The sequence below is a fragment of the Phalangium opilio genome, unplaced genomic scaffold (genome assembly GCF_054372755.1).
Source record: "Phalangium opilio isolate 3A_F unplaced genomic scaffold, DU_Popi_V2 ptg000042l_1, whole genome shotgun sequence".
Classification (NCBI taxonomy): domain Eukaryota; kingdom Metazoa; phylum Arthropoda; class Arachnida; order Opiliones; family Phalangiidae; genus Phalangium; species Phalangium opilio.
In genome coordinates, this window is record NW_028324166.1 from 10,137,357 (window position 1) to 10,163,897 (window position 26,541).

The window sequence follows — 26,541 nt, forward strand, 5'->3', positions numbered from 1 at the left end:
GAATTAGGTTTAATGACGGACAGATTAACACGTACACGTTAAGACATACCCATTAGATCCTCAAACAGACGAAATATCGAAAGATATTAGAATTGTGTTTTCTGCTTCTTCGTTTCCTTCAACCCCAATCATGGATTCATCAACATTTTTCGCTTGGTTATCGGCATCTTCATCGGCATTATTATGTTCCTCAACATCTTCACTAATATCGTCTCTCTTTTCACTATCGTCTGATCCGTCAACATTTACAATTTGGTCTCCATCGGTTGTACCCTGAGCAACGTTTGCTTCATCCACAATTTTGGGTACGTCAATATCATTTCTCTCTTGTCTCAACGTCAATTCCTGCACCACCATAGTTGGGTCCGTTAACATGATTTGTTTCTTCAACGACAGGGAAAGAAGTATCAGGGACGTACCGTCTCAGTTCATCCAAATCCGCTTTGTCAGCAATAACCAGAGGTAATCGAGCAAGTACTGGAAATCAAACTGACAAGCTTCCCCATTATTACTTGGTACTGAACAAGACTTCCGCTGCAAAAACTGCAATTTGTGCGCATTTATCATTGTCGTGGCAGTAGGGTTCGAGCAAGTTGAATAATTCAGCTTTGTTTTCATACAATTTGTCCAGTGTTTGTTCGTTGTCTTTTATTAAGGACTCATCGTAGGCACATGCAACACCGAGGATTAGCGTTATCACTCGAAATAGTAAAACCCCCTTCATGGCGGACCGCGGCGTTTTATATCTTGAACCTAATGCGATAGAGGAATCCAATTTGTTTAAAAAATAATTATGCTTCAACGAAATAATATATTTGATGCGTTTCGGAAATTTATACTTTGTTAAACATTTTATTCAAAGATAAAATTCAGGATGAATTACTGAACAATTTTTGTCAAATAGACGTAGTGAATATTACGAGTTAACTATTTTATACTTTTTTATATCTTCTCTCTAAAGTTTAAATGCAAGCTAAATTTTTAAAAGCAGTTGTTTAGTATTTCAATGACTTTAAGTAAACGTATAATTTAATGACGCTTTAACCGATTACTGATCCAAGGATTATTTATTAGAAAACAAATCATTAAGGTTATTCATTACACTCTTATAGAACTGTCCATTAAAAGTAAGGCATAGGTGCTTAATTCAAAGGTGATCTAGATTATGTTGGCATCTTTGGCCAAATCGTAGAACATTGATTGTTCATTCGCCAAAAGAGCATCTGGAGAGTCGAATTCCACAATTCGGCCTTGATCGAGAACCATCACCCTATGAAGAGTTAACACAATAAGTCAATAATTTTACGCCGATTTAATTAGGTAAACTAACTTGTCGTAATCTAAGATGGTATTTATTCTGTGTGCTATGTGATGATAGTAGAGTTGGCGAATTCCTTCTTGACGGTCTCTTGAATGAGATCGTCGGTGTCCATGTCCACTGAGGCCGTCGCTTCGTCCAAGATCAGGATCTTGGTGCTCCTCAACAAGGCACGAGCCAAGCAGACCAACTGACGCTGACCGACGCTCAGGTTGTTACCTCCTTCGGTCACGGGGTGATCTAATCCCTGCTCGAGTGAAGCCACGAAGGACTTCAGGTGCGATTGTTCGAGGGCAGCCCACAGTCGCTGGTCGTCCTGTTGACCGAAGGGATCCAGGTTGAGTCTGAGTGTACCCGAGAAAAGAACAGGCTCTTGGGGGATGATGGTCAGCCGCGATCTCAAATCGGACAAGCCCAATCCCTCCAATTCCACTCCGTCTATGACGATCTGACCGCGCACCCCCTCGATGAGACGGAAAAGCGCCAGCGTCAGCGACGACTTTCCCGCTCCTGTCCGCCCCACCACGCCCACTTTCTCTCCGGCTTCGATCCTGACATCGATGTCCTTCAAGACCATATCCAATCCTTCTCGGTATCTGGTGCTGTAGTCCTGGAATATGATTTGTCCTCGCTGAGGCCAGTCAGTTGGCGGTTGACATTCTGGTTTCTCCCACTCGGCCTCGGACTCCAAACGACAATATTCGTCAACTCTTTCTATGGAGACGACATTTGATTCCAAACCCGTGATGGCAGCGATAAACACTTTAATCACCTGTAGAAGCTGTGAGATCAATATATTTAGTACATCATTGTAGAAAATAACTAATTGTTCCAAGCAACAGAAAAGCCTGCACAATTTATTTTCGAAACTAAGGGCAAATTTTTAATTATCCAAATAGATTAAATAACTTAATATTTTTCATAGATTATAGAATTAAATATCTTTCATATATGTTTAAAAAAGTTTCGATCAAGCAGCGGATAGGGTGAAAGGTCATACCACGAATATATAATATTTTCATCAAAGATATTACTTTTTTTATGAAAATAGTATATATTTTTGATCATACTCGTTTCCTCAATATCCTAAACCCTTTTCAGCCGTCCTGCTTCGAGTCGCGGGAAATGGATAAAATTTCGAAAATTTAGCCCATTTATGACACCCGCAGTTCTAGTATTTTTACTATTTTAAGCGTACTGATGACGAAAGTGGAAACATGGTTTCATCAATTTGTGTGAAAGTCCGAGCAAAAAAATCGTCTAATAATTAAGATGATTTAAATTTAATGATCACGGGTTTTGTCACTGATGCCAGATTGAGAGAAATTTCCTATATCTAGGGAAATTTTGACTACTTAAAACGGTAAAAAGTGAAATTCCACCAAGCATTTGCTAAATCTGGGGAAGTTCCAAAGGGAGAAATATTTTATTTAAAGCCAACAATCTCAACATAAAAAATTAAACACCTTCATCCAATTGACTCAAGTTGGATTCACATTAGATGGCAGCCCTGCTACTGTTTTTAGTAAGTTCAGAACAATGAATTATCGAAAGCTATCTGCTAAATAACTTACCAATTGTGGACGTTAGTATAACTTAGTAACGACCATAATAGGCCAGTTATTTAGCAGACGACAATACATCGCCAAAAACAGTTGTCATGCCTCATTTATCCCTGGTAATACTATCATTTTGTATGCGCGGAATCTGGCAGCCCTGAACTAGGGAAATTTTGGTCCAAAAAGGGAAATTACATTTTTTCCAACCTGGTTGATAGCAGGGGTTTTCATTCTTTTAGAGTTCGTTGGTTCGATAAATTGAAGTTACACTTTAATTTTTACACAATGGTTCCGTTCGACCGAACTTCTGCACCTTGGGCGGTTTTCGAAAAGTGGAACATGAACTCAAAATATTGTACTTAACAAATGTTCATTGCTATCATCTCTCCGATAATAACGAAGTAGCAAGGTGTTACATCTAAATTAATAAAATACCGGAAAGTGTAAAAGATAAGTGTTAAAATAAATTGCCTGAAGCCAAGATATTTAAATTTTCACTTTAGAAGACTTGATTATAAAACATCAATTACTTGAAAAATTCTGATCTTAGTGTTTTTTCACCAAAATTACTTGAGTAAAAACATTTTATCATGAAACATGTCCATCATTTTAAAAATAGTAAGGGGTTGTATTTTATTTTCTCTCAAAAATTTACAATTATGTTTGAGTATTCGGCCCTATACGGAGAATAAAATGGGCTGAAAATCGATAATAGCTTATAAAATAAAAACCGTATGAAAACTTGACAAAACGCGTTCGTTAATTTTAAAGTTTTCAAAGTTTCTAATATTAACGAGTTGTATAGCTCACAATAGATTACGATCAATATACAGATCTTTCCAACACTAATAACTACATCACAGCAAACTGCCTATGTAATTTTCCGCTTCGCAATAATTCCAATTTAACAATATAAAACTTTAAACTCATCAAGCTCAATTTTTCAGATATCCCAGTATTTTAACCTCCTAAAAGCAAATATTAGTCGAAAGTAAAACCTACTATCAGGCTAGTGTCCTGTAAAAATTTCCTGAAAATGTCATGTTTTCTAGAACTACTATTGAGAGGAAAATACTTGCGTAAATAATGATGAAAAATACTTTGGGAAACTGAAATTTTTGTGAAAAAACTAAGATAAGAATTTTTTTAAATAATTGATGTGTTACAATCATGTCTTCAATAGTTAAATTTGAATATCTGCACTTCAGGCAATTAATTTAAACACTTATCTCTACACTATCCGGTCTTTGAGTACAAAGACAATTTTTATTAATATCTGTTACTTTAGTCTTAATATTAATTGGAATTGTTTAGAAGCCTTAGAAGAGTAAAAGTCTAAGGGCGTTGCGCGTCCATTAGTTAACGTGTTTGAACTAACCAACCATCTATTATATAACTGCCAATCCTGACTGCTTGACTTGACAATCAACGACCAGTCAAACTCAAATTGCTTTCCCATCATTTTCACAGAGGAAGCGGTAGTGTTACACCACAAAAGATTCCGTAAACTTGTTCACAAACAGATTCCGTAAACTTGTCCACAAACAGATTCCGTAAACTTGTTCTCAAAGAGATTCCGTAGACTTGTGCGCCAACACATATCGTAAACCTTTGCACCAACACGTGTCATAAATTTGTGCACCAAAACACGTGTCATAAACTTGTACACCAAAACACTTGTCATAAACTTGTGCACCAAAACACTTGTCATAAACTTGTACACCAAAACACTTGTCATAAACTTGTACACCAAAACACTTGTCATAAACTTGTACACCAAAACACTTGTCATAAACTTGTACACCAAAACACTTGTCATAAACTTGTACACCAAAACACTTGTCATAAACTTGTGCACCAAAACACGTGTCAAAAAATTGAGGAAGCGGTAGTTACACCACAAAAGATTCCGTAAACTTGTTCACAAACTGATTCCGTAAACTTGTTCACAAACTGATTCCGTAAACTTGTTCACAAACTGATTCCGTAAACTTGTTCACAAACTGATTCCGTAAACTTGTTCACAAACTGATTCCGTAAACTTGTTCTCAAAGAGATTCCGTAGACTTGTGCGCCAACACATATCGTAAACCTTTGCACCAACACGTGTCATAAACTTGTGCACCAAAACACGTGTCATAAACTTGTACACCGAAACGCTTGTCATAAACTTGTACACCAAAACACTTGTCATAAACTTGTACACCAAAACACTTGTCATAAACTTGTACACCAAAACACTTGTCATAAACTAGTGCACCAAAACACGTGTCAAAAAATTGAGGAAGCGGTAGTTACACCACAAAAGATTCCGTAAACTTGTTCACAAACTGATTCCGTAAACTTGTTCTCAAAGAGATTCCGTAAACTTGTTCTCAAAGAGATTCCGTAGACTTGTGCGCCAACACATATCGTAAACCTTTGCACCAACACGTGTCATAAACTTGTGCACCAAAACACGTGTCATAAACTTGTACACCGAAACGCTTGTCATAAACTTGTACACCAAAACACTTGTCATAAACTTGTACACCAAAACACTTGTCATAAACTTGTACACCAAAACACTTGTCATAAACTAGTGCACCAAAACACGTGTCAAAAAATTGAGGAAGCGGTAGTTACACCACAAAAGATTCCGTAAACTTGTTCACAAACTGATTCCGTAAACTTGTTCTCAAAGAGATTCCGTAAACTTGTTCTCAAAGAGATTCCGTAGACTTGTGCGCCAACACATATCGTAAACCTTTGCACCAACACGTGTCATAAACTTGTGCACCAAAACACGTGTCATAAACTTGTACACCGAAACGCTTGTCATAAACTTGTGCACCAAAACACGTGTCAAAAAAATTGAGGAAGCGGTAGTTACACCACAAAAGATTCCGTAAACTTGTTCACAAACAGATTCCGTAAACTTGTTCACAAACAGATTCCGTAAACTTGTTCTCAAAGAGATTCCGTAGACTTGTGCGCCAACACATATCGTAAACCTTTGCACCAACACGTGTCATAAACTTGTGCACCAAAACACGTGTCATAAACTTGTGCACCAAAACACGTGTCATAAACTTGTGCACCAAAACACGTGTCATAAACTTGTACACCAAAACGCTTGTCATAAACTTGTGCACCAAAACACGTGTCAAAAAAATTTAGGAAGCGGTAGTTACACCACAATAGATTCCGTAAACTTGTTCACAAACAGATTCAGTAAACTTGTTCTCAAAGAGATTCCGTAGACTTGTGCGCCAACGCATATCGTAAACTTTTGCACCAACACGTGTCATAAACTTGTGCACCAAAACACGTGTCATAAAATTGTGCACTGAAACCGGTAATCTAGCCAAATTACCTGTAACCGATAATCTAGCGTAATTACCTGTAACCGATAATCTAGCCCAATTACCTGTACCGGTAATCTAGTTTAATTCTCTTTCATAGGTGATATAGTTTAATTACCTTTCATGGGTGATCTACTCTTTTACCATTCATGGGTGATCTACATTTTTGCCTTTCATGGGTAGTTTAGTTTAATTACCTTTCATAGGTAGTTTAGTTTAATTACCTTTCATAGGTAGTTTAGTTTAATTACCTTTCATAGGTAGTTTAGTTTAATTACCTTTCATATGTAGTTTAGTTTAATTACCTTTCATGGATAGTTTAGTTTAATTACCTTTCATTGGTAATATAGTTTAATTACCTTTCATGGGTAATCTACTTTAATCACCTTTCATGGGTAATCTACTTTAATCACCTTTCATGGGTAATCAAGTTTAATTACCTTTCGTGGGTAATCAAGTTTAATTACTTTTCGTGGGTAATCAAGTTTAATTACCTTTAAAGTGGCTATTTTCGCTTCCTAACCCATACCACTAAAAAGTCGTATGTTTCACAGTTTCAAGGTAAACCACGTAATTCAGACTATGTAATTAAAACTATGGAAAAAAATACTTAAACTTAATTGGTTTAATGAAACTTCAAAGTGCTCAAATTTAATGTTTAACCTTTCATTTAAAACCGTTTTCAGACCTATCGAGCATACAGTCTTCAAAAAATGGTTACAGCAAACATTTCCCATGTTATTCCTACGGGAAAATTTCCCCTCTTTTGCCAAATTGACTGTATAATTTTATGTAAATGAAAACCACCCTTAGCAACTTTATTTTCTATACGAAAAACTACAGCAAGGATCTCTTTGAAATTTTAACCACGTTTTGAGGGTCCGAATTGTAGTTCAGTGGAATTTTTTCAAAACAGCAAACATAATAGAGGAAAGTAACATCAAATCAAAAAACGACCCTTTTACGTTAAAGTCAGTTTCAAGTCTTATCTAAGAGAGCGGTAGCTCTCTTCGAATACAAGGGAAAAGGGGGAAATAAGCCATAATCCGTATTATTTCCATTGATATTACTGTAAAATGACGTTTATAAAGACAAATTTATATTTAAATTAGGGTAAATATATATATTCCAGTATTTTGTTGAGATATTATTGAATTTTTAATGCATTTTCTTTGTAGTTCTGTTATATTTTGTCATAACGAACAATTTTATTAGCGCAGTATCTAGAAGTTTCACCTTCCTACTGCTAGTGGTCGCTAGCAGCCTGTAAACTAAAAATATTTGTTTATTTTGAACCCAACCTAAAATTAAGTTCTGTTTCTCTTCGCTATATCAATCTCCCATTCAAACCCCGCATAGACTATCTTGAGATACTCTTTGTTAAATCAGTATAGGCCTAACTATCGGTCCTTATTGCATTATCGCACTAAAGTGACGTTTCACTATCCCACGAGTATCAACAGTTAAACGAAACACCAGCATAGATTTTAGCTTGTGGAAAACACTTTGATTTTCTTGCTTCGTCTTCATTGGTAGCGCTTACCCGATCGGCATTAGCCAAGATCAATCCTACAAAGTCAGTTGACAGAGTCCCTTTACTTAAAATTATAAAAATTGCAGTGCAAAACATCAAGCAATTGCCCAAGATATTGTAGCGTACTGTCAGCCATCTGGAAAGATATTGCATTTTTGTGAATTTTAGAAATGAGTAACGGCTTGGAATTCCCGCTTTGCTTTGCATCCACAGCGCGGTTTCAACAAAAAGGTAAATGTGTAATGCAGAAGCCGTCGCTCCAAAACGAAAAAGACTCAATTGAAAAATGACACAATTACATAGGCCTAATTACCTTTGCGCCATATTCATCATGTAGTTAGCAGCAGTGCATTCGTCAATCAGTTTCAGGAACTGTCCTTCGAAATTCTTTCCGGCGTCACACGCCCTGATGACAGTGCTGCCAGCCACTGATCCTCCCACGTGCGAAAACAAGAAGGAATTTCTCAAGCTTGTTATCCGCTTGAATTGACGATTGCTCGACATCAAGAAGCGCTGCGAAAGATATTGAAAATTCTTCAGTTTAAGACGTAAATCCCCCAGAAGAACGCCGCGGCTTAGAAGTGCATGCTTTCTACACTTTCTGCATTAAATTATTTTAGTGCCAAAACACTTTTAGCGGTTCAGCATTTCAAAGGCTTGTAGGTTGATTTTAAAGCACTGTGTGGAGAGGTTTCAGTTAGAATAGCCGTGACTTCATTCCCGTCGCTTAATAAAATGTCTGTTGAAAATTTCGATAATAACCTTGCTGTATTTTCAACAGTCTCATTTACTAATTATCTAAGCTTTGCCTTTGAAGGAATGTTCACACTAAGGCTGTGATTTATTTACAGGTGAGTCCCTTTACAATTCTCCAAGCTCTGAAATGTAATCAACTCCTGAAGCGACTATCCCCCACTCTTTAAAAATTCTGTGTTAAAAATTGAGGGTGATACTGAATACTTACTTAGGAATGGAGACTGAAATTGAGTTCCTACCTGAAGTAAAAGGTATCCAACAACAACAACAATGCACGGAATTATGAATAATGGTAAAAATATCGCAGTTCCTATCGGGTAAAAAACCAAAACTGTCAATCCAAAATTGGTGAGTAATAACACAGGAGGTAATTGCTGGTCGAGGGCGTCGAAATCTTGGGAGAAACGATTGAGTATCCTTCCAACCGGGGTGGTGTCGAAGAAGGACATGGGAGAACGAGATACAATGTCGAGCATTTTCTCAAGTAGACTGTTTGCCGCTCGTAGACATCGAAATACGTTGATGATTGTGTTTAGAAATCCCAAAAAGGCTTGGCTTAGACCCAGAGCGACTAAGACAGCTATGCGGGTTGCCTTTAAGTCTGGGTTCGCTTTAAAATCTTCCTTGGAGTCTGCACACCACAGAGACAGCCAGTACATTGACGCGAAATTAAGGAATACAAAACAGGTGACTGATACTGTGTGGATCGCATACCATGTTATACCATAGGCTTTAAAATATTGTTTGTATTGTAATACGGATATCTGCAAATGCGCAATAACATTATCACGAGGGAAAATGTGTGTTGAGAGTTTTAGTTCTCAAGAAGCCAAGAAAAGTTCAAACTCTCCAGGTATATTAAAGAGCACATACGTTTCCTTTTTTGAGCGTCTCTTTGGTCATCAATTTTGCATAATCTTCACCTGAGACTTTTCCTTTGGATGCAAGATGAGATCTCTCAAGTTTGATATCAAACGTACTACAAAAATATTATTTATATCAAAATTCGTAAGATAGCAAAGCGTGTTTGACCACGGAGCCTGTATCTTAAGAGGAGCAGTAAGTGAGCCACTCTTTAGCCCCCGCGTACCGATCACAGTCTGAGATGTAATTAAAGGTCAATTTAGAAAATAACTCTCGCCTATGCAGTATTTAGGAGAGGTATTTCTATGGGCGCTAACATAATCTTTCGGTAAGCTGCGTGTGCTTTTTGTTAGTTGAGAACATTCCCTGTCGGTGGTCGCACTTCGGAGCATTGATAGATCAAATCCCCGAAAAGGGGGTGGTAACCTCTTAGTCCCGTATAGCATCTTCAATTTAAAATTTTATGGTCGTAACCTTCGGCTACTCCCAGCCAGTCACTCGAGCTGATCGAGACGCGGGGAGAGACAAATTGTACAGTGGAACTCCAGCCCTAACCGTTCTTCTTACAATACAGCCTCTATTGTCCAAATTCAATTACATAAAACTTTAGAATATAATTGGGAATTAGATGGAGGTTTTGGGAGTAACAGCTTGGGAAAAGTCATCTTAAGAAGTCTTTAGAACATTATTGGGAAAACATAGAAGGGAGAGTTTGGGAAAAGAATTCTTAAGCAGTGTTTGGAAAATTATTGGGACGTTATGGGAGAAACCATTTGTGGGAGTTTTTAGGAACAGTATTCTTAAGAAGCCTTTAAAAAATTATTCTTAAGTTGTGTTAGGAAAATTATTCTTAACAAGTGTTTGGAAAATTACTGGGACTTTATGTAAGAAACCATTTATGGGAGTTTTTGGGAAAAGTATTCTTAAGAAGTGTTTGAAAAATTATTGGGACCTTATGGCGGAAACCATTCAAAGAAAAATTTAGAACAATGTTTTTAAAGAAGTCTTCGGAAAATATTTTAAATTAATTAAGCAAGGTTAAATTATCATTAAAGGGCCAAAGGCGTTGGGTTTTGCTTGAATTAAAGGTTTAGGAATCACAAATAATAACAAAATTTATTCCGCACTAAAATTGCTTGATTCTGTCGCTGTAAATTTGAACTACAAACGAAACTTTCAATAAAAATCCAATAATATCTCAACAATTTACTGTAAAATGTATATATACCCTATTTTAAACATAATTCACGCATTTTAAGTATCATTTTACAATAATTCCTAATAAAATGTTACGGACTATGGCTTATTACGCCTTTCCCTTACATTTCCATAACCCTTCAAATCGTTTGCAACTGAAAATCCTTGCTGCTCCGTTGTTATCGGAGAGAACTGAGCAGCGAACACTTTATTAAAGTGTAGTCTATTGAAGCTATTTTCCACTTTTCGATAACCGCCTAGAATGCGGGAGTTCGGTCGAGTGGGAGTTTTGTCCATCGGTAAAATATTACATGCCTAACAACATAAAACATTGCAGGGCTCCATTTAGTGTATCTGCTTTAATAATTAAGAACTTTGCCAACTCCGGTTGGTTCATCACCTCTTTTTTTGGCTCTTTGATAAGAAATGTTTTGGGAGGTCAAGGGATATTGTTTAGGAGGCCCAAGGAATTTTTTGAAGAGGTCGAAGGAACTGTTTTGGAAGGTTGTGGAGATCATAGTGGGAATTCAGATTTGGGAGGTAATGGAAAATACTTTGGGAATTCCATGGGAACAATTGTTAAATGTTTCTAAAGTACGCCTATGTTCCTAGGAATTTTTTAAGACACTCTAAAGAAATAATTTTGGGAAAAAGGTGCCAAACTTCCCAATATTTCCCATTCTAAAACACACTCTTTCTAATATTTTTTACGCTTTCTTAAGAAACTTTCTTAAGGGTTGAAAGAATCAATTCAAATAAGAGCTATCTCTACAAACAGTACTCCCAAGAATACGGTTGTCCACAAATAAATTCGCTCGGTTATTTTGTACAGTACGTGGTTAACTTGCATGGCTTGTATCTTTTTCGCTTTTCTACTACGTACTGGCTGTAGAAAGTGTAGATATTAATCGCAATTTACTCACGATGGTTCTAATTTATTTTCGTCTCTCATGTCACTCATGTGTTGCGCGAAATAATCTCTGGTCATTCCCTGACGACTCATGATTTCGTCATAGGTTCCCCTCTCGATGATTCGTCCGTTGTTCATAAAGAAGATCTCGTCCACTTCTCGGATGAAGCTCAAATTGTGCGTCACCAAAACTCTCGTCTGTAACAAATTGAAAAGCTATTTGTCAAGCGAGCAAGGAAAGACCAAACAAAAGCAACTTTCAAAAGCGAGCGACTCAAAAAGCTTCATTTGCGTTAAAAGTTTACTTTCAATCGAAGAAATCCCTTTCGTCCGATGACTTCGTTGAAGAGATGTTTGGCAACGTGTGAGTCAACCGCCCCCAATGGGTCATCGAAGAGATAAACATCGTCATCCCGATAAATTGCTCTGGCCATGTTGACCCTTTGCTTCTGACCACCACTCAAGTTGACACCCTATCATGTAAAATTATTTAACTAACACATTACTAACGAAAGCAGTCATATATGAACTAGGAATGAAACGCTGGTACGCCAGGTTTTTCTTGTACAGCGCATCATATTTTTCAGTCTGTTTCCATAGCTTCTCGGAAAATAGACCTTATATGAACGGCGTTCATCGGGCATATTTTCGAAAAAATCCACTGCTCTATGTTTAGCGCGCGGAAGCGCGACACCTCTCTTGCTTATTAGAATATCTAAGGACATGATAGTCTAATCACGTTAAGTCGCATTGGAACTACTATAGCGCTGCTTCGTATGAATCACCGGCGTTTCATCTTTTATCTAAATAAAAACCCTTCTCAGTCATCCAGAAAGAAAAAGACGCCATGATTGATATTGTAATGGACAGTCCAGAATATGGTCTCTGTATGGCGTCATATAATTCAGCCAATCCTGGCGCCATTTAGCGTTCTAGATCGGTAATAAACCTCGCCGACGCAACCTTTAATGGCAGTTCCATAAATGAAGGAGGAGTAGAAATTGAGTCATGTCGTGAGCCTAAACTCCTACAGTTTGAGAAAGGAGGTCAAAAGGGGTTAATTTGAGCCAACTTGAATACTGTGCTCGCGGACGCTAGCTGCTCGGCCAATATATAGCGCTACGTGATTTAGTTGTCTATGGCGTCTGCTACGAGAAACCGAAGGCACGTCCTATCACCAAGGCTTGCTTCATACTGGTTGACTTATAAAATATACCTCACTGAGTGACTGGAGCGTCGCGAAACTATGGCTTCTCTTATTTTTTTTTTTTGACAGTGGACTACGAGTAATGCTACACAGAAAAAAGTGTGTTAATGATTTGAACACATTTTTGTGTTCAAAAATCCGATTTTGGTTTCTTGATATGTTTAAGTGATGAAAAAGTGTAATTTATTGAACACTTCGCTTAATTTTGGCGTTCAACTTCTAATTTTTGTTTCTATTTGGAAAAATTGTAACAGTTGAACACAAAATCTTAACACTTTCACAATGAACGCATTAAAAATTTAGGAACAGCGAACGCGATCATTTGTTTTCATGTTCTGTAAACCTTGTAGTTGAAGGCGTACTTCGTCGAAGCTTATTCGATATATACTCTGTTCCAGCTTTGGTTCTCAGCACACTCTAAGCTAGATCTCTATGTAACGTAGCTTTGTGCGTGCTGACGACTAAAGCTGGAACAGAGTATACACCGAATAAGGTCCCGTCGGAGATAGGAAGTTGCTTATCATATAGCGTGAAAACCTATTTCTTCACGCGCATTCTTTATATCCATGGTTTTTCTTTGTCGCCCAGGAATGAATTTAAACTTGAAGTAATTATATAATTCAATGATTCAGTGGCGTCGCTAGGCCTTTTTTTCGGGGGGGGGGAGGGGGTAAAGCTCCCTATTCCCCCCCCGCAAATTTCAAACTTAGACCCCTCTAAAATAATCACCAGACTGGTAAGCATATTTTTAAATAATAAATATTTGGAATGCGAATTTAATTTAACTATACGCCTAGAAAACGTTTCTTGGCAAAGCCCAGACGATGAGACGAACTCTCTGACAAAGCAATTTTGCAATTGCATTTACTTATGTTTTGGAAATTTTAATATTCCCTAAAATTCGTCTGCAACCTTTACTGCTGCTAATGTGCTAATAAGAAAACCGATCCCGAAAGTAACAGCACATAAGTTTTGGGCAGGATTTTTAAGCCTTGGCCCTTCAGAATATTAAAGGTGTAATCCTTTTTGTGGGTAAGTTTTAAGTAACTATTACAAGACAAAAATATATTTCAATACTTAATAGTCCTTTTACTAGCAAAATAACTTAAACCTCAGTACAGTAATACCTATTAATTATTAATTACAAGTAAGAAATTCTCGTACATATCTCTCTTGGACTCTAGAATGAGAGAGGTACAGTCGCCGCAATTAAAACCTTTTTTTCTCGCGACGTCTTGTTTCAACAATAAGCCGCAAATCTTTATTAAAACAACAATATACGATAAGTTTTTTTTATCAATTGTATCAGATCAATAATTTGCGGCTTATTGTTGAAACAAGACGTCGCGAGAGAGAAAGTTTTTAATTGCGGCGACTGTACTTAACATGTTCGTACACTCTAAGAAAGGGAAGTGTAATTTAAGAAAACACTTTTTTTACACCTTAAAAACACCCAAAGAGAGTTTCATTACCTTGAGTTTTTGTGGGGCCAATTTAAGGTGTAAATTCGGTGTAAAATAAAACTTTTTAAAACCGTTTTGAAATTAAAAATGGAAAATTATAGTACTGCGGGTTTCTTAAATAAGGTCTTTCATTTTCATTAATGTTTTAATATTAAAGTCAATACAAACTGTAAAAAATTATTGAAAAACTTGATTGTTAAGCATTTTTTTAAACATGTTATTCATGAAAGAATATATTTTTATCCTTTAAATAAAATTAACAAAGAAATTCGTAATCAGAGGGTATTGTACTTTTGTAAAACACTGCTAAACGTGTTAGGCGACACTCTGAAACGTGTTAGGTGACACTCTTAAAAGCGTCATGCGACACTCTTGCAGTGGGGTCGCTAAGTCTTTTTGGGGGCTTTAGCGCCCCTAAAATTTCAAAGTTAGCCCCCTTAAAATAATCCGTAAATTCTACTAAAAAATTGCTCGTATCCCCTAAAATTTTGTAGCAATATAGTGTAAAAAATTATTATGATAATTTCGTTCAGTTTCATCTTTGTAGAGATGAATTTCAATATCAAACAGTAGTGGGGACTAAAAGCAAACGGAAACTGAACTTATAAAAGACGAGTGAAATTCTTTCATCCACAATTGTCTCATAGTCACTAACTGATCGGTTCCGTACTCTTTATTAATAAAAGTTTGTAAATCTTTAATATACGAATAATAAACTTAAACCCCCCCACCCCCCCAAATTTCAAACCCTAGCAACGCTACTGCACTCTTGAAAGTGTTAAGCGATACTCTTAAAAGTATTGTGCGACACAAAAAAACGAGACTATGTTAGTAGGGCGACTACAGACGCCAACTTTTGTGACATGTCTTATCTTTATTTTGAGAATCATTAGAGTAGAAAATGAAATTTTTTTTTAAATATTGTAGAGTAGATTAGGTCAAACGCGTTTCTGGTGCTCGAAAAATTCTTAGTGAAAAGAGATTATTAAATTTAACAAGAACGTTTATATCTACTGATTGGATATTATGGCCTCCAAAACCAACTTAATACCCGATGAAATTATAGTAATTTAAAACTTTCTGCCTTTTTCAGAGGCTATTAAGTCGGTAAAAATTACCAACTTTTATGCAGTTTCACACTGAATGCTAGCTAGAACTAGCATTCAGGGCCGGATTAAGCAATTTTGCACCGGGGGCCGCCCCCTTTAGTCGGAAAAAACAGAACAGCAAATGTCCCTAAGAGGGAATAGTTTAACTCTATGCGCCCCCAACAAGACTTGCGCCCGGGGGCCAGTGCCCCCTCGCCCCCTCTTAATCCGGCCCTGCAAGCATTGCTTAAAGCGGTATAGTTCTGCATGTAAGAACTTTCCTCTTAATTTAACTCAAAGTGGAACCTTGCTGTGAATATAGCACTGATTGCTAATAAATCACCCACTCTTTAAGGTGTTATGAGACACTCTGAAAGGTGATATGCGACACTTTGAAAGGTGTTATGCGACACTCTGAAAGGTGTTATGCGACACTCTGAAAGGTGCTATGCCGCACCCTTTAAAGAATTGCACAACACTCATGTGAGAGTAAAAATTAAGTTTTAGTTCGATATAAGAGTTAAAAAGGTGTTAAACTGCACCGCTGTTGCACCATTTTATAGCACCAATTGCTCCATAAGTGTTATTAAACCCTTTCAGGGGTGTAAATGAACACCTGTAATGATGTCAAATTTGGCCCCAAACTACTTTTAAAGGTGTTAAAACGCGCCCCATTTTCTTAGAGTGTATGCTTAACACGTAAAAGACGTTCAAAACCGAAACAAAAATCGTCTTGAACACATTAGAAAGTGAACATATTTTCACTTGAACATGTGCTCATTTTTGAACATGTATAGTAGAAAGAGTCGCATGAAGGTGTTCAGGGATTGTGTTCAGCTCCTGAACACATTTTCTGCATAATTAACATGTTCAGAGGCAGAACACTTAAATAAAAACACGTTCAAAATCAAACACAAAATGGCTTGAATGCATTAGAAGAAAGAACAGATTTCTATTTGAACATGTTCTCATTTTTGAACATGTATAGGAGAGTGTTGCATGAAGATGTTCAGGGATTGTGTTCAATTTCCTAACACATTTTTTTCTGTGTAGACATAGTTATTCATGTTGGTGAATAAACTCATGCTATTATTAAAATTTTTCTATCGAAGACTAGTCTGCTCCCCTGCTGCCTATAATCCGTCACAAAGCAACCAGTATTTGCCCTGTTTTTCTTTCAAAACGTAAAAAAAATCGGGTAAAAAAACATAGGTTTGAGAAAACGGGAGGAAAATCCCACGCTGTACAATAATTTATTACCACACCCAGATAAAAAGGTATTTTTGTCTATGCAACCTGGAAAATGAATCTCTCATTCTCGGTACTGTGTAAACATTCCGTATCCCCTATTGCTAACCCTCTTGTACAACTCGATACTGAGCGTTGCCCAACCCTTTTTTACATCGAAGAGACTTATTCTTTCACATTACTAGCTCCAAGGTGGAAGCGGATCTTGCCTTAATCTGATTCTATCCACACATGTTTTTGGTGCACCCGGGGCCACCAACAAATAAAACGCACACAGATACATATGCAAATTGTATAGCAAAGCTCGGTCAGGTTACATAAATCAGATCTAGCAAAAATTCCACCCAATAGACTTAGGCCACCCTCAAATACACTTCTCTCTTGTTCGTGGCTTGGTGGCGCCACTATTGAAACAAAAATGTCTCTTGGTATTTGAAAGCCCGGTTTCTCTTACGCGCTGACGTAAAGTAAGGGGCAAAGATATTCCACCTAAGACCTAATATTGGACACTAAAAGAAATACATTATTATACTTACTCTTTCTCCGATCTCCGTTGCGTCGTTAGCGGGGAGCTGGTCAAGGTCTGGTTGTAGGGCGCATGCCCGTATGACGTCGTTGTATTTTTCCCCGGTTCATTTCGTCGACGAAGAGTATGTTCTCCCTGAGTGAGGTGTTCTGGATCCAGGGTTGTTGAGTGACGTATCCCACTCTCCCGGCCACACTCACCTTCCCCTCCACCTTCAATATCTCGGACACAAGCGCGGACAAGAGGGAAGACTTGCCAGAACCCACCGGACCCACAACGGCCACCAACGAGCCGCGGGACACTTTCAAATTGATGTCCTGAAGAGACGCCGCTGCTGGATCTTCCAAGTTCCAATGAAACGTTCCCTTCTGAATCTCAATTGCTGAAATTTTCACAGAAATAAACTGATGCTCACATTGGCAAAAATTGACCAATTGTGAGTTCAAAATTATCTTCAAACAATCTAAATGCAACTTCAGGGTTTCTTTTTTTAACAACGACATGTTGTTTGGCTTGTTTTCATAGAAATAAATTGATATTAACCTTGGTCATAATAGAAGAATGTATAATATCCTTAGTTGTGGCTCTATCAACTTTTTCAAATGTTCCCGTTACATCACTGTATACGTAACATGGTAGAGTCGCGCCGTCGTGACTCGCGAGAGGGAGCTAATAAACCATTTTTAGGGCTAGGCTTAAATGTTTTTTTCCGTTGTGAACTCCATCGGAGTGAGTGAAGCTAGTAAATCCATGGATTTTTCTAGGATATATCACTATCTTAAAACACGCACATTTTTCTCGTCTGAAATGGCGCGAACTGCTTTGTGACGTAAAATTTGAGGCAAATTCAGTGGAATAGCACGCGCGCCTAGAGAAAAAGAAAGTTTGCCTCAATTTCTACGTCATCAGCGAGCTTGCACCCCTACCCGCGCAAAAATTTATGACATAAATGTGGTTAAAATCGAATTGCCTTATCGAAGGCTACAGTGATATATCCACGAAGCGTAAGCTTCTATACTAAATCCATGGTAAGCCTAAGCCATTAACGCTATCGGTATCGTTCCTTTCAACCGAATTCCCAATGGACCGAAATCCCATTCGACCGAATATCCCGCAATGATTTTAGATTTCCAGCCCAATGGCTATATTCCCGATGGACCGAAATCCCAATCGTCCGAATATGCCCCTAAAAAATACATGAATATAACTTGAAACACTGTAGCCGTCAGCGATTCGGTGGTGTAGTGGATACGATGTTGGACTGCAAAGCGATAGGTTGTTGGTTCGAGTCTTCGAAAGGTATGTTAATAATATTAAAAGTAAATGTTTCGTGATACTAATTTAAACGCTCACTTTCATTCCTTTCAAGGCAAGAGATATATAGAATTAATAAACAAATTGTGCTTAAAATGAAGTACAGTCTTAATGGTAGTTCCATCAATGTCTTTAAATTTTAAATTAAAATTTTAATATTTTGGTTTCGGGTGGGTTGGGTTAGGTTAGGTTAGGTTAGATTAGGTTAGGTTAGGTTAGGTTAAGTTAGGTTAGCATAGGTTAGGTTAGGTTAGCATAGGTTAGGTTAGGTTAGGTTAGGTTAGCTTAGGTTAGTTTAGGTTTGGTTTGGTTTGGTTCCAATAATTCGTTGACACGTTTTCCAAAATATGCTCCTTTTAATTAGCTGCCACCTTTTCCAAAATATTATCCCTTTAAATAGCTACCACCTTTTCCAAAACATTCTCCTATTAATTAGCTGCCACCTTTTCCAAAAGATTTACCTATTAATTAGCTGCCACCTTTTTCAAAATATTCTCCTATTAATTAGCTGCAACCTTTTCCAAAACATTCTCTTACTAATTAGCTACCACATTTTCCAAAATATTCTACTTTTAACTAGCTACCACCTTCTCCAAAATATTCTCCTTTTAATTAGCTACCACCTTTTCCAAAACATTCTCCTATTAATTAGCTGCCACCTTTTCCAAAATATTCTCCTATTAATTAGCTGCAACCTTTTCCAAAACATTCTCCTACTAATTAGCTGCCACATTTTCCAAAATATTCTCCTTTTAATTAGCTACCACCTTTTCAAAAATATTCTCCTATTAATTAGCTGCCACCTTTTCCAAAAGATTTTCCTATTAATTAGCTGCCACCTTTTCCAAAATATTCTCCAATTAATTATCTGACATCTTTTCCAAAATATTTCTATTATTGCTAATAAATTGTTCGTGGTAAGAGGCGGGCTTTTAATACTCATATAAATAATCTTTTTACCTCCAAACAAGGTTGGGTTGGGTTAGGTTAGATTAGGTTAGGTTACGTTTGGTTAGGTTAGGTTAGGTTACGTTTGGTTAGGTTAGGTTACGTTTGGTTAGGTTAGGTTAGGTTAGGTTAGGCTAGGGTAGGTGAGGTTCGCCGTAATTAAAACGTAGTTAAAATAAGTACAGTAATACATTTTCAACTCACATTTATTTTAACAATAATAAGTTGTGAAATTAAAAATATATTTAATGCAAAACCACACAGTATGTCTTCTTCCAGTTCAATAGAATTTCGGTCCAATGGGACTATAATAAAACCGCACCTTTGGCTACGTTCGGTCGCATGGGACCCCAAAAAAAACCCCCTTCTGTCGAATGGGAATTCGGTTCAATGGGACCAAAGCACGCTATCGACCCTTCAAATAGGCATGAATAACTTTTGAAAATTAAATAAGAATAATAATATAGTTAGCATTTTAATAATATGGTTATATAATAACTGCTCAAAACTATTGATTTTCAGTGTGTCTTTTACAGCCGTTTAAAAGTGTATTTAAGGTGAAACACTAAGTAATTACTAAACCGAAACGCGATTTCTATCCAAGGCTTACTGCAAAAAGTCAGCAGTAGATGCTCTCCAACTCCAAGGCGCTCTCTGTCGAATGTTTTTTTTTAATTTTTTGGAACTCATGTGATGCTAAACGTCACAGATGACGCTTTGGGTACATTTTCTCTAGAACCGCCTCCCTTTTTATACAGTATAAAGACCTATTGACCAATTGCAAGTTTAAAAATTTCCAGAAGCCATCAAAAAGCGGGTTTTCTTCTACAATTGATTATTTTGTGCTAAGCGAGAATTAATTTTGGCCCGCAGTATAACGCTACCGTAGAAATAAACCTGAATTTTATTGGAGGATATTTTCAATTTATCGCAGAGCCCCAGATTAGTGGATTAAGTTCTGAAGAAGTTCCCCCAATTGTCTCTTTCTCCACGCTAAAGTTCGTGCGTCTAATTGTTAACTACGATTAATTTTGAGATTAAATTCCTTTGCTTGTGTAGGAATAGCTGAAGGAAATAATAAGCGACCTATCTCGTTTTTTCAAGTCTCTGATGGATTGACATACCATATTGAGCGTCGCTAGGCATCTGCTCCACGTAATGATTGGTTTCCCCACGATTCAACAAGTTTGCAATTCTCTTTACCGAGACGTGTGTCTGTAATGAAATATTTGGCGCATTTGCGATATTTTGAGAGGTTTTAACTAAATGAAAGGTCAACGAAACAACCCTGTACTCAAAAAACAATACCTTTTTGTTTTGGAAAATGTTTTGTACTAAAACATGAATTGAGTTACCGTTTTTTAATGACGCCAACAATAATTTCGAAACTTTCTTTCACATTATCGCAATGGAAATCGAATGATACAGATTAACAAAAGTATATATATTAAAACCAAAAATCTCGATCGAGCGGGCGAAAGGGGGCCTTTCCTACTCCGAGTCACTAAGCTTGGCCTATTTACTAATTGCAGTTTCTAGTATTTTGGGTGTATTGATGAATAAAGTGATAATATAGTTCCCTGAATTGTGGCGCAACCGAGCGAATAAGTAATGTTTTATTTGCCAAGATGTTTTAAATCTAATTGTCATGGCATTTAATTTTCCTACAGCTGGTTTGTTTTTCAAAAGAAGTTATTCTATGCGTTTCCTTCGTATTAGAGTTTCGATCTTTGATATAGACATTAAATTCCCTTAAAACTCTTTACGTGTAAAAGAATAAATTGTGCTTAAAGTACACCGTCATTCACTATTTCTAACCAATGAATAAAACAAGAACAATACGGCCAGTAGTTAAAGTCCAAAAAAATTCCATTTTAACTTTTGCGCTCATTAGAGCTAGCGAAAGTATTGTTCCGAACCTTGCTGGCAGGCTGGGTGCCTTTTCTATCCTTATTTCCCCATTTTTTCGCGTACACGGTCGGATATTTGCAAATAGTTCACAAAAGCACTCTTAGGTGGCTGTGAAACATCAATATATTATTTTATTTAAGAAATAATTTTACAGGGAACCGATCCCGCGCCCTGTGGATTTTCTCCTCAGATTTATGTCTTAGCCAGCTGAGCCACGGATGTATGTTGAGAAGCTAAAGTTATTTGGTGAAGAGATAATCGTCGCCTGGAAAAGGCCGTGATTCACTTATTTTAATTAATCTGTAAACCAAATTCTTACTAGATTGGTTTTATTCATAATCGGAATGCTATTTTATGGACAAAACCGAAAATAATAAATTTGCCGGGGTCATCTTATAAAGAAAATAGTAATACTGATTCTAGTCACTAGAGGCCGCGCAAAAGTGTAATCTGGCCGGGGCCATCTTGCTTCAAATGACGTAGCTAAAACTGTCTGTGATTGGGTGTGAGGTCGACGTGCATTGACTGCCACGATAATAATGTGGCCACCACACACAAAGGTGGAAAACCGAAACGCTACGTTTGGTTATATTATATATACTTTTGATAATATTCAAAATTATGTATCAAAACAGGCCAAAAGTTAAAATTTTTCAAAAATCCAGAAAACAACATTATCGGAAAACAGTTAAAGGAAAGGACCACCACTTTTGCATGTTAATTTTAAATCGAAGGCCAAAATATGACGGTCTAAAATTCGCTAGTAGTAGATTTTGAATTAATTTTAGTTAATTATATATGCAAAACCAAATTAGAAATGGAAAGATATCGCCCTATATTGTAAGATTCGAGGTGATCTTCAAAGCAGCATTACCCGCATGGGTCTGTGATTTTAAAAACAAACATATAGACGAGTCAAAAACAAAATTAATATAAATTGAGGTAGGAGAGTACAGGGATATGAATTTGAACCCCAGATTAGCTTGTAAATCGAGAGATTCGTTAGGAAGCACACCGAGGCTTAAGCAAGTAGTCCACTAAGCCTTGTGAAACCGTATCGTTAACGTAACGTGACATATCCAAATACGAACAGAACGCCATCTGATAACGTTTCTTAAACGATGCTTTCGGACTTAGGTAATGGGCGCCCTCTTTCGGATGATTTACGAACTTAAAACGGTAACGATACGGTTTCGCAAGGCCAAGTGGACTACTTGCTTTAGCCGCTAAGCCCTAAAGCCATCGATGCAACGACGCCGCGAGCCGGCGATTTCCGCAGCATATCATAGAGAACCGAGCTGTTGGCTCCTTTCCCTAACGAAGCCAAACGCCATTTGCGATTGACATCACCGTTTCTTTAAACTACTAGAAAAATGACGCTAAGCTGAATGGGTTATTTGGTATGTTAAAAATAATAATATAAATAATTAAAGACAAATTATTTTCGTTACTAGTTTCGTATTTTTTACGTGTTATACTACTTATTTAAAAAGGTTTTTACTAATGGTGGTCCTTCCCTTTAATATATTTAGTAGAAGAAGTAAATAGTAGATTTGTCTTTTGACACTCCCTGGCCCCGTTCTTACCAAAACTAGGGTATTTATGAAATCTGGTAACGTAAGCATTGACGTCCCTAATAATCGAACCAACTGAAAGGAGACGAAAGCTTTCCTCGAAGTGAGAACGTTATCGTCGTCAATTAATACGTACATGGCGAAACAGGGTGAAGTAAACTGTAAATTTAAAAACAATAGCTGTAGGAACTCGAATTTAGATTTCAGTGACGTCTGCCTTTTTGAGTCGAGTGAGGAGAAACTATTAAAGAGCTGAAATAGCTATGTGCCCCCATGATAGAATGTTTTTTTTTTCTAATTTTCGTACCAAAACTGGTATGATGGCAGAAATAAACATATTTATTCCTTGGAAGAAGGCTTGTTTCTTCATGAGTGCAATTTCTTTCTTCCTGATTTCCAGATCGATTCTGTGGAATGATCTTTCCCAGGCGTACAACTTCAAGACGCGGATTCCGTTCAAGATTTCGCTCATCATTTTCATTCTCTTGTCCTTCAGCTTCATCAGCTCAATCTAATAAACGTAATAATTAAAGAAACCATTCACAGAAACTGACGGTCGTGAAATTGTTGTAAAACGTTTATGTTAATTTGACTGTCGTAGCTAACACACGTCTTCCTATAACTTAGGTATTTATAAGAAACCTTGCGGCATTCGATCTGCTCTTTGCGATTATACGTACTAAAATCAAAGCCCGCCAACGCCAAACCATCCGCGCTTACTTGAAATAAGTACATTTTGTGAAGTAACTCAATATAGATACAGTAACCCATTTGACAAGGAGAAACGAAATTAACTGCCCTCGACCCTATTTCTCCCAATGAGGCACTTTGGGCTAGCTTTGAAGAATACAAGTTCACCAAACAATGTGCCTCCTTTTCTATTTCTTACTGACTGTACTAACAGAGTTTGCTTTCTCTAGTGTTGGCAATGTGACAAAGATCTAGAACGGAACAAGTTCGAGCCTATCGTGAGGAGTTAGTTTTTTCAAGTATTCCATAGTGCTCTATAAAACCTTGAGGCATCTTGATTTTTTTTTCATTCTGTGAGTGTAATAGGTGATTTTATGAACTACTTTTCACTAGGAACGCGTGTGCAGACGTGGGAAGGAAGAATGCCTTCCATCTTTGCTTTTTCGCTGGGCTAAATTTTTTCTAGCGCTGACTTTTTGAACAGGCTTATTATTATAAAACGAGTTAACATTTCGATGATGAATTCTACTGGAGATTGTTATTAATTTATATGCGTATGTTTCCGATTACGGTCTAGTGGTGTTTTAGCTGGACAACATTTACCTGCAATTCTTTGTATTTCTTGGTGCTGAGATAGTTCAGTGGAAGAAGAACGACAATAGGTACGACGCCAGCAAAGGCTGAATAGCCCAGTTCTTGATACATGAAGGCGAAGCACAGTACTGTTTGTACCGGGACCGACCACAAGAGGCCCAGTTGCGGCGACAGAATTTGGAATCTGTTCGTGTCCACGTACATCGTGTTCAGTATTTCGCCCATTGTCAGGTCACGTCGATCGCTGCTCGTCAATCGAAAGGTCTGCGTCGACGAATCTCATTAAAAAACTAGCAACCCACTCTCACGATAACCCTAACTTACTTTTTTGTACAGAACGTGCATAGTGGCTGATTTAAGTCTCAGTCCTAGTTTGGTGTGGAAAATGGCGCTGCCTTCTAGCAACAAAGATTGCGCAAGACCGGCCAAACCATAAAGGCAAGCGTAGAAAATCCCCTTCCACAAAGGATCTTCGCTCATCGAGTAATCAATAATGGAACTGAAAACATAAGCAAGTAAATTGGTTAAATCGGTCCCAAAGTTTACTTTATTTCTAACGTTAAGGTTTAAGTGAACACCTGCATGTATGTATCTCTTTCTTTTTTATTTATTAACCATGAGTTAATAATATGTTAGCTCCCTATAAGTTACTAAGGCTCCATAGGCGTAATGTATCCAGCGATTTCTTCTCATTTCGCCCGCGCGGGAAAAAAATCCCAGTGTTGCGCTCTCTCTTATCGAAAAAAAATCCCGCTCGTACGGCTTCTCGAGACCTCGACCTCGAGTCGTCGGCTGCTTTTTCACCAAGGGAGTGTTTTAGTCGTGAATGTTTGTTTTAACAATTTAACATTAAATCATGGCGTTTGTGTCAGTACTGAGACAAAAAAATGCACGAACTCAATGCAATTTGCCGATATTGATAAAGAATGCTAAAGATAAGAGTTGTTATTGTGACTTGAAACGAGAAAATTATACAACAGCTAAATCCAATCCACTGATCTCTTAACTGTTCTCTTAACCGAGGCTATTGAGCGAAATATTCGGCTGCTTAAATAGCTCCAATATCATTGGCTAGCTTCCACTACACACGCTTCCGGGGAAAAACCGGAAAGAAGAGTAAATAAGATTTTCGTTCCCGTGGCGGCCGCAGAGCGTCGCATATAATTGGGAAGCCGGCGGCGCGGGAGAAAACGCTGGAGTATAAAAATGGATTGCCTGAGTAACTTATAGGGAGCTAACATATTATTAACTCATGATTTAACCTTATAATCTTGATTTCCCATTATGGCGTTATGACTTTTCTTATTTGCCTTAAAAATTTTAATTATTTACCCTGTCAAAAGGACGGGTCCGATGGACACTACATCGGATAGAACTTGAAAGACGGCTCCAGAAAACAAGTAAGGCCCGACTGTCCTCAACAAGGGCCAAGCAATCGACTCGCTTTGATTTTTGGTTCTGTTTCGTTCTTCCGGAAATCTTTCCATTTTCATTTCATCCCTGCCACTTTTGGTCTTCCCTTGGGGTTTCCAGTGTTTTTGGAAAAGGCGCGAGACAGTCAGCGCTCGCTCCGCGTTATTCAAGTGGTACACATCCGATGGCTCAAGGTTTTTTTTCGAACCTTTCCACAGGGTGCTAAAATCCGTTTAAAATTTTAATGAAGAATTTGAAAGTAGGAATTAAAATACAATTGCCTGCGCTGAAATGACTTGTTCAAGTGAGGGCAATAAACAAGAACAGGGCCAGATTTACCTGGTAAGCCATGAGTGAACCACACGTGAACAAAACGACGCATCATCTTCACTTGATTTCTTAATGTTGGAAAATAATCATAAGCAAATAAGGCATTTTAATAGAAAAAATGAAGTGCACCCGTTCAATAACAGGCATGTTATAGGAATCATTGTATTGTAATTTTCTCATAGTATCTAAGCGGATTTTGTGGGAATAGGTATACTATCATTTTTCTTGACTAATTTGACAAGGCGAAAAATCTTGCTACACGTTGAACCTTGCGTGAGCACCCGACCTCGCGGTACTACTAACCAAGAAAGTTGCACAGTTAAAAAGACGTCAGAATTATGAGGCTTGACGCGTAGTACTTGAGTACGACCCACAGAACACGCGTGTAGAAATGAACATGGGATATTTGGGGGTACAATACTTCCTATTAGCTTTATGCATTTCTTTCCGCAAGTATGACACTAAAACCCTACTTAGAGACGTTAAAACAAGAACAACAAGCAAAAACAACTAGAGCTTTTAGTAACCAGTATCGAACTTATAATGGATAAACCTCTTGTAATAAACTTGCATGGAGTATTACCATATTGACTTCGATTGCGTACGTATGTTTTTCGTAGAGAGGAGAGGCGTCACTCAGTGTCTGTAATACGAGGGTAACTACTACTAAAGGGTAAATTACCGACTGAATTACCAACTCGAAATAGTCATCTTTCACATTCTGAAATATTTCACGTTTTTATTTTGCCGTAA

General features: G+C 37.5%; 1 protein-coding gene and 1 pseudogene across 3 annotated transcripts in view; one reads left to right on the forward strand and one right to left on the reverse strand.

The window, feature by feature from the left end:
• Positions 1–924: 924 nt before the first annotated feature.
• On the reverse strand, positions 925–26,501 carry LOC149679080 (ATP-binding cassette sub-family C member 3-like; annotated as a pseudogene). Its single transcript, XR_016366211.1, has 17 exons — positions 26,372–26,501; positions 25,798–25,856; positions 25,378–25,680; positions 24,370–24,544; positions 24,055–24,309; positions 23,069–23,272; positions 22,774–22,920; positions 20,401–20,491; positions 17,025–17,396; positions 11,788–11,955; positions 11,496–11,680; positions 9,385–9,490; positions 8,751–9,275; positions 8,069–8,268; positions 7,765–7,891; positions 1,331–2,099; positions 925–1,270 (listed from the first exon to the last, which is right to left on the reverse strand). The product of XR_016366211.1 is annotated as an ATP-binding cassette sub-family C member 3-like (transcript).
• The window catches only part of LOC149679081 (uncharacterized), a 32,857-nt gene continuing 19,096 nt past the window's right edge, over positions 12,781–26,541 (forward strand). The window contains exons 1-3 of one of the 2 annotated variants that reach the window (XR_016366212.1): positions 13,365–13,425; positions 13,506–13,721; positions 13,786–14,874. The gene's annotated coding sequence lies outside the window, so the exon portion shown is untranslated. Of the gene's footprint in view, positions 13,426–13,505; positions 13,722–13,785; positions 14,875–26,541 lie in introns of those variants that run through there. The other variant, XM_089836891.1, reaches the window with a different exon arrangement.